Consider the following 10,882-nt stretch of genomic DNA (forward strand, 5'->3'; position numbering starts at 1 on the left):
TTCTGGAATTCCTATAACTCGTATGTTGGAATGCTTCATAAAGTCCCATAATTCTGACAGTGAACGTTCTGCTTTCTCTCTCTTCTTTTCTGCCTCTTTTACTATCTGAGTTATCTCAAGAACCTTGTCTTCTACCTCTGAAATTCTTTCTTCTGCATGGTCTAACCTGTTGCTGATACTTTCCATTGTATCTTTAAGTTCCCTAATTGACTGTTTCAGTTCCTTCAGGTCTGCTATATCCTTTTTATATTCTTCATATCGTTCATCTCTTATTTGATTCTGTTTTTGGATTTCCTTTTGGTTATTTTCCACTTTATTAGCAATTTCCTTCATTGTTTCCATCATTTCTTTCATTGTTTTCAACATGTGTATTCTAAATTCCCTTTCTGTCATTCCTAACATTTCTATACTGGTGGAATCATCTGCAGTAGCTACCTCATGGTCCCTTGGTGGGGTTGTTCTGGACTGGTTCTTCATGTTGCCTGGAGTTTTCTGCTGATTCTTCCTCATGAGTGATTTCTTTTATCTGTTTCCTTGCCCTAATTTTTCTTTCACTTCCTCTTGCTCTTTAAGTTCTTGTGCCTGTGGACTAAGGGTTACAGGACCAGAAGGGTGAGAAGGTTGAAGAGCAAAAAAAGGGGATGAAAGAAAGGAGGACAGAGAGATAAGAAAAAAAGAAAGATAGAGAAAGGAGAGGGGGTGGGTATAAGGAATATTGACAAAAAGAAGAGAGGCACAGAAAGAGGGAGGCAGGGCAATATAGGTGTACAGTAGGGTACTTTGACACAACCTTAAAAAACCCCACCTTCTGGGGTTGCCCAGTTGCGTGGTTCCCTTGAGGTCAGCAGCTCTTTGCTAACCTGATCAGACACAGTACCCTACCTCCACCAAGTAGAGAGGAAAGACAAAAATGCTATAAATCAAACCAAAAGAAGCAAACAGAAAACTTTACGGGGATGAAATTGGGTGAAAATCCAAATTATATCGGTAGAAACACTAGCAAAAATGAAGTTGAGGTTATTAAAAAAGGCAGCAATGGGAAATTATAATTAAACTAGGAAAATTGAGAAAGAAAAAGGGATCTGTGTGGAAAAGATTGAAATTAAAAAAACAAAAGAACATCAGCAACATCAAAATAAACAAACAAAAAAAACAACCAAACCAAAAAAAAAAGAAAAAAATACACAACCAAAAACAAAGCAGTTTGCATATGTTATTGAATATTGTCTGGGCAACACGTGGTCTTCTGGGGTGTGAGATGTTAGTCACAGTTCTGATACGACTGGAGGGTGCTGATTTCTCAAACCCCAGCAGGTAGACACCCTAAATCTCTCTTCAGCCCACTTAAAAGGCACTTTGAACTTGTAAACTTGCTGAGCAGAAGCTTTCACAGCTTTCTCGCTGGAATCACTGCTGAAGTGGCTATCCACTTACTCAGTGTGCCAAAACCGGTCTCACTCTGCCCCTGAGGGTTAGGGCTGCAAGGCGGCTCAAACCCCACCCTTAGGCTACTTGGTTGCTGGGTTACCAGCTCCCACCCGTTTCTAGCTCTGCGACCCTGAGGGCGGAGCTTGCCGGGGCAGATCACTGACAATGGATCCGTGTGACCCACCGCCAAACACTATTAGCTCCGTCTGGCTCAGCGGCTCAGACTGGGGCCCTAGACAACGGCCAAAGTTCTCCGCACTCCCGCTCAGGCCTTCCCCAAGGCAGTTCAACTCAGTGCCAAGTCCAAGGACATCAAAACAGTTCACAGGTAAGGCCTTTCTGGTTTGCAGTCTCGCTGCTACTGAACTTACAGTTGTGGGCGGGTTTAGACGGATTGAACACACGCGACCACTTGCCGGTTTTCCACTGTTTTAGTCCTCCTCTTGGGGTCCAGAAGTCTCTCGCTGACTCCCTGTATCTTCATAGGAGTGATGATAGGCAGTTCCCACCAGCCAGAGATGCCTGGAGTCCTATCTCCCCAGACTCATGGTGCCCAGATGCTAGGAAGCTGTTACTCGGCTGCCCTTTTTTTTTTTATTGTTGGGGATTCATTGAGGGTACAATAAGCCAGATTACACTGATTGGATTTGTTACGTTAAGTCCCTCTTGCAATTATGTCTTGACCCCAGAAGATGTGGCACGCACCAAGGCCCTGCCCCCTCCCTCCTTCCCTCTCTCTACTTCCCCCCCCATGAACTAAGGTCATTTCTTAATTCACATTCAATGACTTTTGTCATGCATCAGTTTGGATGCTCAGGGATGACAAGGTAAGCTGATCCCCTGAGCTTACATGTTGGAGACAGGGCTGAGCAACAGAAAGACCCCCTCAGCCATGATCTCCCACACGTTTCCTACTCAAATAGAAAAGGTAGCCAAGTGTTTTATCCCTTGCCTATAGTTCCAGCTACTGTAGAGGCTGACACAGGAGGATTCCTTCAACCCAAGAATTGGATGTCACTGTGTGCTAGGCTGAGGTCATGGACAGTCTAGCTTAGGGAAGAGAGTGAGAGTCTGTCTCATGAAAAATAATAACAGAAAGAAAGATAAAAGAAAATTTGCCAGGCAAAGTTTCCAAGAGCTAAGTTACGAGGTGAGCTCAGTGGGCAGATGGAGTAGTGGACTATATAAAGGAGGAGATATATTGTCATCCCTAGAGGGATCAGGGAACAATGAGTGAGGATAAGTTTATTTGTGGTTGGTTCCTTAGAAGATTGCCAGTTGATCTGATGGGTAGGGGCTGTCCAGATTTGTCTGGTTCCTGGTGTTGGACTGATTGGGGCTGGGGAATACTGGCCTAGATTGAAAAACCAAGCAGAAGAGGTGGATGGTATAATCTGGAATTTTTAGTGTGCATAAGAAAAGCCTGATTTCATTCTTAATTCACTGTGTGGACAGTTTAGAGTGAGTATAGTATCTAAGATTTCAAAGGTTCAGATTTACATAAAATCTCAAGGCTTGATTAATAGAGGTTGTAGGAAAACAATTTCCCTTTGAGGTAATAATTTCACTAGTGGACATCTAACCTAGGTTAAAAAGTTCAACACTACGCCTGTAGTCCCAGCTACTTGGGAGGCTGAGGCAAGAGAATCGCTTAGGCCCAGGAGTTGGAGGTTGCTGTGAGCTGTGTGAGGCCACGGCACTCTACCGAGGGCCATAAAGTGAGACTCTGTCTCTACAAAAAAAAAAAAAAGTTCAACACTAGATCCATGGTCAAAAGAAAAATGATAGACAGGGTCAGCACCTGGGGCTCAGTGTGTAGGGCACTGGGCCAATATACTGAGGTTGGTGGGTACAAACCCGGCCCTGGGCCAAACTGCAACAAGAAAAAATAGCTGGGCATTGTGGCGGGTGCCTGTAGTCCCAGCTACTCAGGAGACTGAGGCAAGAGAATTGCCTAAGCCCAAGAGCTGGAGGTTGCTGTAAGCTGGGACGCCATGGCACTCTACTGAGGGCAACAAATTGAAACTCTGTCTCTAAAAAAAAAAAAAAAAGATAGCCAAGTATTGTGGTGGAAACCTGCAGTCCCAGCTACCCTACCCTGGATGCTAAGACAAAGAAATGGCCTAATACCAGGAATTGGAATTTGCTATGATCTGTGTGATGCCATGGAACTTTACCTAGGGTGATAATGTGAGAGTCTGTCTCTAAAAACAATGACAAAAAGGTAAAAATGAAGGGTAACTTCACTACCAGTGCTTTTCTCCATTTAGGTATTGAGACAGAGTCACATTTTGTTACCCTCAGTAGTATGCCCTTGTGTCGTAGCAGACAGCAAGATTCAAGAGTTGTCATCAAGCAAACTTATGCCCTCAGCTGGGACTCCAGCAACCTGCATAACATCCAGCCATTTGTTATTCTTCAGAGATGGGGATCTCACTAGTGATCAGGCTGGTCTCAAGTTCAGAAGCTCAGACAATCCAACTGACTGTGTCTCACAATGTGCCAAGATGACGAACAAAGCACCACCACTGGCCACCAACCATAGTTTGAAAAATATCCCAAATTCAAGGTCTAGGGTGGTGGTTGACACCTGTAATCCTAAAATTCTGGGAGGAGAAGCGGGTGGTCCAAAGTAATTGGGCACTGTGGGGGAGCAACTGGACTCCCAGATGCTCAGGAGGCTAAGGCAATAGGATCTGTTCAGCCCAGGAGTTTGAGACTGTGGTTAGCTATGATCAAATCAGGGCACACTATCCAAGGGGAAGGAGTCAGATTCTGTCTCAAAGAAAAAGAAAAAGACAGCTTCAGTAGGATGGAACAATGTGCCTTCCATGTCAATTCATGGTAACCTTTGTGTGAACAGCAGATAGGGTTGGCTGTCTCTCAAGTACTCTCACGACCTGGGTACTTTTTGCACTCTGATCCTTTTGAGCACCTCAAGTTTTGGATAACATTGTCAAGTAGCTTCTTAAAAGAAGTAGTTCACCTTCTGAAAGTGTACACTGATGTGTTTCTTAGTATAGTCACAGAATTGTACAACTATCATCACAATCTAATTTTATAACTTTGTCTTTTCCCTCCATACCAGGAATGTCAATACCTATAAGCAATCACTTTCATCTTCACCACCACACTCTCCACCTGCTCCCTACTCCTAGCAGACATTTGGCCTTGTGTTGATCTTTACTTATGTGTTCAGTCATGCTCTGTGCGGTCTTTTGTAAGTGTTCTTGTTCCCTTATCATAATGATTTTAAGGTTCATTCCTACTGTAACATAAATGTGCACTTAATTCCTTTTGATTGTTGAAAAATATTCCATCATGTGAATATAGCACATTATATGTATCCACTCTTCTGTAAATCCCATTAGTAGTCTTGAAGAAGTTCCCTTCTAATCTAACATTTCAAAAAAGTTTTTATCAACAAGACATGTTGCCTCTGTCAAAAGCCTTTCTGTGTCTTTTGTGGTGACCATTTGAATTTTCTTATTGATGCCATTATGTAGTATGTTCTATTAGTTGATTTCCCCATATTGAGCTAGACTGAAAATCCTGGTAATAAATCTTATTTGGGATACATGTACAAAACATTATGCATGCTAAAGTACTTTTCCTTCCCCTATGCAGTATATCTCCTATAGATTAGATACTGTGTTTCCATCTTTGCCCCAGAAAAATACATTGTCACCATCAGAGCTCAAGGAAATGCAAGCTACTACAATAAAGTGATCATCCTGACTTTATCCTTCTCAGCATCTGAGAGTAAAGGCCCATACCACCACTTCTGGGGAAGTTTTACATTTATTTCTTGGACAAGTAGGGTGACACTATTTTGTTCATTCTGGTCTAAAACCCCTTAGCTACCAGTGATCTTTCAGCCTCGGCCACTGAAATTGCTGGGTTACAGGTGTCAGCTATGGTGCTCATTAGAGATTATATATTGGTGAAGGTTTGTCACTATTATCCTCATAGATAACAGCCCATTGATTAAAGAGAAAAACTACTCTATTCGGATATAATTCACACAATCCATGATTCACCCAATTTAAGTATAGTTCAAGACTACATATTCAGGAATCACTTGTATAGTTTGTTTGTTACTAGAGAAGTTTCCCTTAAGTTCTAGAAGAGAGAGATAGAGGAAAGAAAGGGATCAAGGAAAGAAAAGAATGGAGAGACTAAGGGAATGAGAGAGAATTGGAGGAAGGAAGGATAAAGTGAGGGAGGGGCAAAGGGAGGGAGGGAGGAAGGAAAACAAAGAAAGAGAAAATGACCAAACCTGGTGGATCCCTCTATAATCTTAGCCTTCTGGCAGGCTAAGATAACTGGAGTTCTTAACGAGGCAATGCTGAGAATGGACAGAGAAAGAGTCAGACCCTGTCTCTACTAAAACGTGAAAAATTATCTACGCATTGTTACAGGCACCTGTACTCCTAGTTACATGGGAGTCTCAGGCAGGAGGACTGCCTGAATTCTGGAGTTTGAGGTTACTATGATCTAGCCTGAGGCCACAAAAACCTAGCTTGGGCCACATATGGAAACCGTATCTCAAAAATACCCATACACACACCCATGCACAGACAAACCAAGAAATCAACCAACAAACATTTTCATCATCTAAAAATGCCAGAATCGTCTTGGTGGTTCAAGTGGAGTAGACCTGCTTAAGACATGTGAAGGATTGACCAAATTGAAGCTGTAGCCAGGCAGAGTCAATTTCTAAGCTCCTCTCAAATGGATGTTTGGGGATAGGTGTCAAAACAGGTCCTTGAAATAGTGTCCCATGGGCAGTGCCTGTGGCTCTGTGCAAAGGGCTCTGGCCTCATATAAAGATGATGGTGAGTTTGAACCCGACCCCAGCCAAAGTGCACCAAAAAATAGCCAGGTGTTGTGGCAGGTGCCTGTAGTTTCAGCTACTTGTGAGGCTGAGGCAAAAGAATTGCCTAAGCCCAGGATTTGGAGGTTGCTGTGAGCTATGATGCCATGCTCTCTACCGAGGGTGACAAAGTGAAAATCTGTCTCAAAGAAAAAACAAAAAACAAAAAAGAAATAGCATCCTACTTAAGTCACTCCATGCAGTTTTGTGAGTTTATCCCAAATCTCAACTGTTGTGTCAGCATACTGGGATTCTCAGCCATCAATAGAATCTATAAGGAAACAATGGGAGATCACTTCTCTGTCTGGATGGATGACTTAGTAGCATCCTGTTTTAAACACTTGAGCCACACCAGCTGAGGTGTGCAGAAAAGGTGACTTAGTATCTTTGTACAGAAGCATGGACCCCAGGAAATTACAGGATGAAGTTACTACATTGTCACCGTGGATAAAATCACAATGGGTGTTGCCTTGGGTTATCAGTTACCATCTTTAAGGTCAACCTTATTCCTCCTAAGCATTTTTAGTGGCTGTCCAGGTTCGTTGTTGGGTACAAACTGTTACAAAATGTGGCATTCATTTGTCCATACTCAATTCTTGCTTAGTAAAGTTTGTTTGTACCAATAGCCAAGGTATTCAACACCCTTCCTTATGTTTTCAAGTCATGGATTTGTAAGCAAGTGGAAGAGTGTGGTTTACACCCTGGGATGTCATAGACTAAGAACCTGAGCCCAAAGAATTTGACAGACTCAACAGGTACATCATATAATTCCCAGTTCTACTTTTCATGATGTTTCACTTCTTTGTCTATTAAAGGTATGTTTGGGACTGTAGGTGGCTCACTGAAGGTCCTCTCTCAAAATCTGGTTAGGTAATGTGTTCAGTAGTGTACTCCATTGCTACAGTTATTTATAATGATCATGGGAAATATCAGCCTATCTGTAAATTTCCAACATTTCTGACCTGCATTCCAGGTATGTGCAAACCATTGTATTCTTGGCTACATAGGATGTTGAAGAGTTATGCTGGGCCACACATTCAATACACAATGATTAATGAAACCTGATAAGCAAAAAAGAGATCTGTGCATAATTATGGCGATATCTGCCACCACAGATATGCAAAATGTGTGTCATAATCCCTATGCATCACCAGGGCCTGAGGATTAGTCTCTCCTCAATACCCCTGATAAAGTTATTCTTTAAGTAGTGCTCAATGACTTTTACCACACATGACTAAAATATTTTGATGCTCTGAGAGGCCAAGGTGGCCTGATCTCCTGAGCTTATGAGTTACAGAAAAGGCTGAGCAATAGCAATACACCCTCAACCACAATATCCCACCCAATTTCTATTAAAATACAAGGGTAGGCAAGCCTTGTAGCCTTTGAAGTTTGTTCCAGCTACTTCAGAGGCTGAGACATGAGGATTCCTTCAACATTAGAGTTGGATGTCCCTGTGTGCTAGGATGTCCCTGTGTACTCTAGCCTAGCCAATGGAGAGTATGTCCCATGAAAAATAATGATGAAAGAAAGAAAGAAAGAAAGAAAGAAGGAAGGAAGGAAGGAAGGAAGGAAGGAAGGAAGGAAGGAAGGAAGGAAGGAAGGAAGGAAGGAAGGAAGGAAAGAAGGAAGGAGGGATGAAGGGAATAGAGAAGAAGAAGGAGAAGAAGCAGAAGGAGGAGAAGGAGGAGGAGGAGGAGGAGAAGAAGAAGAAGAAGAAGAAGAAGAAGAAGGAGGAGGAGGAGGAGGAGGAAGAGGAGAGGAGAGGTGAATGGATGAGAAGAGAAGAGAAGAGAAGAGAAAGGATGCCAGGCATCTTTCCAAGGTCAGAATTATGAGGAGAGGTTAGTAGGCACATGAAATAGGGGACTACATAAAGGAGGCAATTTATTGGGCTACTGGGTGGGAACAATGAGTCAGGACAAGTGGATTTGTGGTTGGTTCATTAGGATATTACCAGTTGATCTGGTGGCTAAGGGTTGTCTAGAGATGTCTTGTCCTTGGCCTCGGACTGATTGGGGCAACAGAATATTGACCCAGATTGAAGAAGCCAAAAAAAAAAGAGGTGCAGGGTATACTCTAGATTTTTTATTTTTTTTATTTTTATAGACAGAGTCTCACTTTATCGCCTTCTGTAGAGGGCCGTGGCATCACACAGGTAATAGCAACCTCAAACTCCTGGGCTTAGGTGATTCTCTTGCCTCAGCCTCCAGAGTAGTTGGGACTACAGGTGACCGCCACAATGCCTGGCTACTTTTTCTTGAAGTGTGGCCAGGGCCAGATTTGAACCTGGAACCCTTGGTATATAGGGCCAGCACACTATCCATTGAGCCACAGGTGCCTCCCTATATCTAGATAATTTAGTGTGCATTTGAAAAGCCTTATTTGAGTCAAGAATTCACTATGTGGGAATTTTAGTGTGATTACAAGATTATAGAATATAAAGGGTCAGAGTTACGTAAAATCCAAAGGCTTGACAAATAGCTATGTTAACTAGTGTGATGAAAATGTGTCAAACGGTCTATGAACCAAGTGTATGGTGCCCCATGATCATACTAATGTACACAGCTATGATTTAATAAATAAATAAATAAATAAATAAATAGAGGTTGTAGGGAAACAATTTACCTATGAGAGAATAAATTCTCTGTTTGTTATCTAATCTATGGGAAAAATTTCAATACTATATCCGTGGTCAAAAGTAAAATTGAAGGGTAAGACACATACCAATTGTTTTCTCCATTTATATATTGAGACAGAGTCTTGTTTTGCTGCTGTTAGTAGAGTGCCCTGGTGTTAGAGCTCACATCAATTTTCAAGTGTTGTCATCGAGATAACCTATTCCCTCAGCTGGGACTCCAGGCACCTGCATAACATCTGGACATTTTTTATTCTTCAGAGATAGGGATTTCCCTTGTGCTCAATCTGGTCTCCAATTCAGAATCTCAGATAATCCAACGAACTGGGCCTCACAAAGTGCCAAGATGAGAGGCATGAAGCACCATCGCTAGCCACCAACTATAGTTTGAAAAATATCCCAACTTTAAGGTCTGGAGTCGTGGCTCACACGTGTAATCCTAACACTCTGGAAGGCAGAATCAGCTGGTACAAAGTAACTGGGCACTGTGTGGGGGCACCTAGACACCCAGATGCTCAGGAGGCTGAGACAGTAGGATTTGTTGACCCTAGTAGTTTGAGATTTCATTTAGCTATGATGATGTCAGGGCACTCTACCCAGGGGGAAGGAATCAGAATCTGCCTCAAGGACAAAGAAAATGATAACTTCAGTAGGATGGAACAAAGTTCCTTCCATGTCAATTCATGGTAGCCTGTGTGTGAGCAGGGAGATATGGTTGACTGTTTCTCAAGTACTCTCACGACCTGGGTGCTTCTTATGCTGTGAGCCTTTTGAGCACCTCAAGTTTTGGAAAACATTGTCAAGTAGCTTCTTGAAATAATTAGTTCACCCTTTGAAGGTGTACAATTCTGTATTTCGTAGTATAATCACATAATGTACAGCTATCATCACAATCTAATTTTAGAACTTAGTCTTCTCCCCGCACACAAAGAATGTCAATACCTACTAGCAGTCACTTTCATCTTCCCATCCAACCTCACACACCTGCCCTCTACTCCTATCAAGTATATGGCAGAAAATTTGCTTACAGTGGCCATCCTTACCCCTTTTCTGGAATATTTGAAATTTCTCCAGGAAATGCTTCTGAACTAGGAGAAACATTTAAATTTAAGGAAGTTGTTGTTTTAGGGAGCACTAAATTTCTAGAAGATGATATAGGAAATATTGTAGAAGATTTGAGAAATCAATACTAAGGCAATGCTTATCATTTGATGCATAAAAACTATGACCAGTTTTTTTTCCAGATTTCTCAGAGATTATTGGTGGGAACGAGATTTCTCACTGGATAAACCGACCTGCCTACATCAGTTCCTGCATGCCCTTTCTACAGAGTTGCCTCCAAAAGGAGTGGCTCACTCCCACTGCTCTGTGGCCTAATGTCAGCGAAGAGTTCCAGGATGAACTGGAGGAAGCAGAGGACGCTGCCGCATCTGCTTCCATGGTGAGCACTGCAGCAGGCTCCAGACCCAGGCACCACACTATACTATAAATGTCTCCAAGGTCATACTTTCAGAACTGTCTCTGGCAGTTGAATATAAATATGGAAAAGTAAACAGAGTAAAAGTCCTTTGGATATTTGTTATTCAAAGATGTCTCTCCCAAAAATTCCAGTTTTTCAGCTCAGGATTATATTGGTAATAAAAAAAAAAAATCACTTGGCACAGGAGGGAGAACTTTGTATGAAGCTTCCCTCTGTTTTTTTTTTTTTTTTCCCACTTGTAAACTTGGATTTACTTCTTCTGTTTTATACAAGCTCTGATAAGTTTTGTTTACAGTATTTTTTATCACTGTTTACAAAACTTGCATGGCCTCCTGCCACTGTGAAAGAAAATCTTAATGTCTTCAAAACATAGGCAGGTAATCTTTGTACAATTCTAATAATTGCCAGAGCTACAGCATAAATAATAGGCACCAAAAAAGGTATGTACACAGTCATCGTT

General features: G+C 42.1%; 1 pseudogene; it reads left to right on the forward strand.

Moving 5' to 3' along the window:
- The first annotated feature begins 9,874 nt into the window (after window positions 1-9,874).
- Window positions 9,875-10,431, forward strand: LOC128576977 (deubiquitinase DESI2-like; annotated as a pseudogene).
- Window positions 10,432-10,882: the final 451 nt, after the last annotated feature.

This window comes from Nycticebus coucang, chromosome X (genome assembly GCF_027406575.1).
Source record: "Nycticebus coucang isolate mNycCou1 chromosome X, mNycCou1.pri, whole genome shotgun sequence".
NCBI lineage: Eukaryota > Metazoa > Chordata > Mammalia > Primates > Lorisidae > Nycticebus > Nycticebus coucang.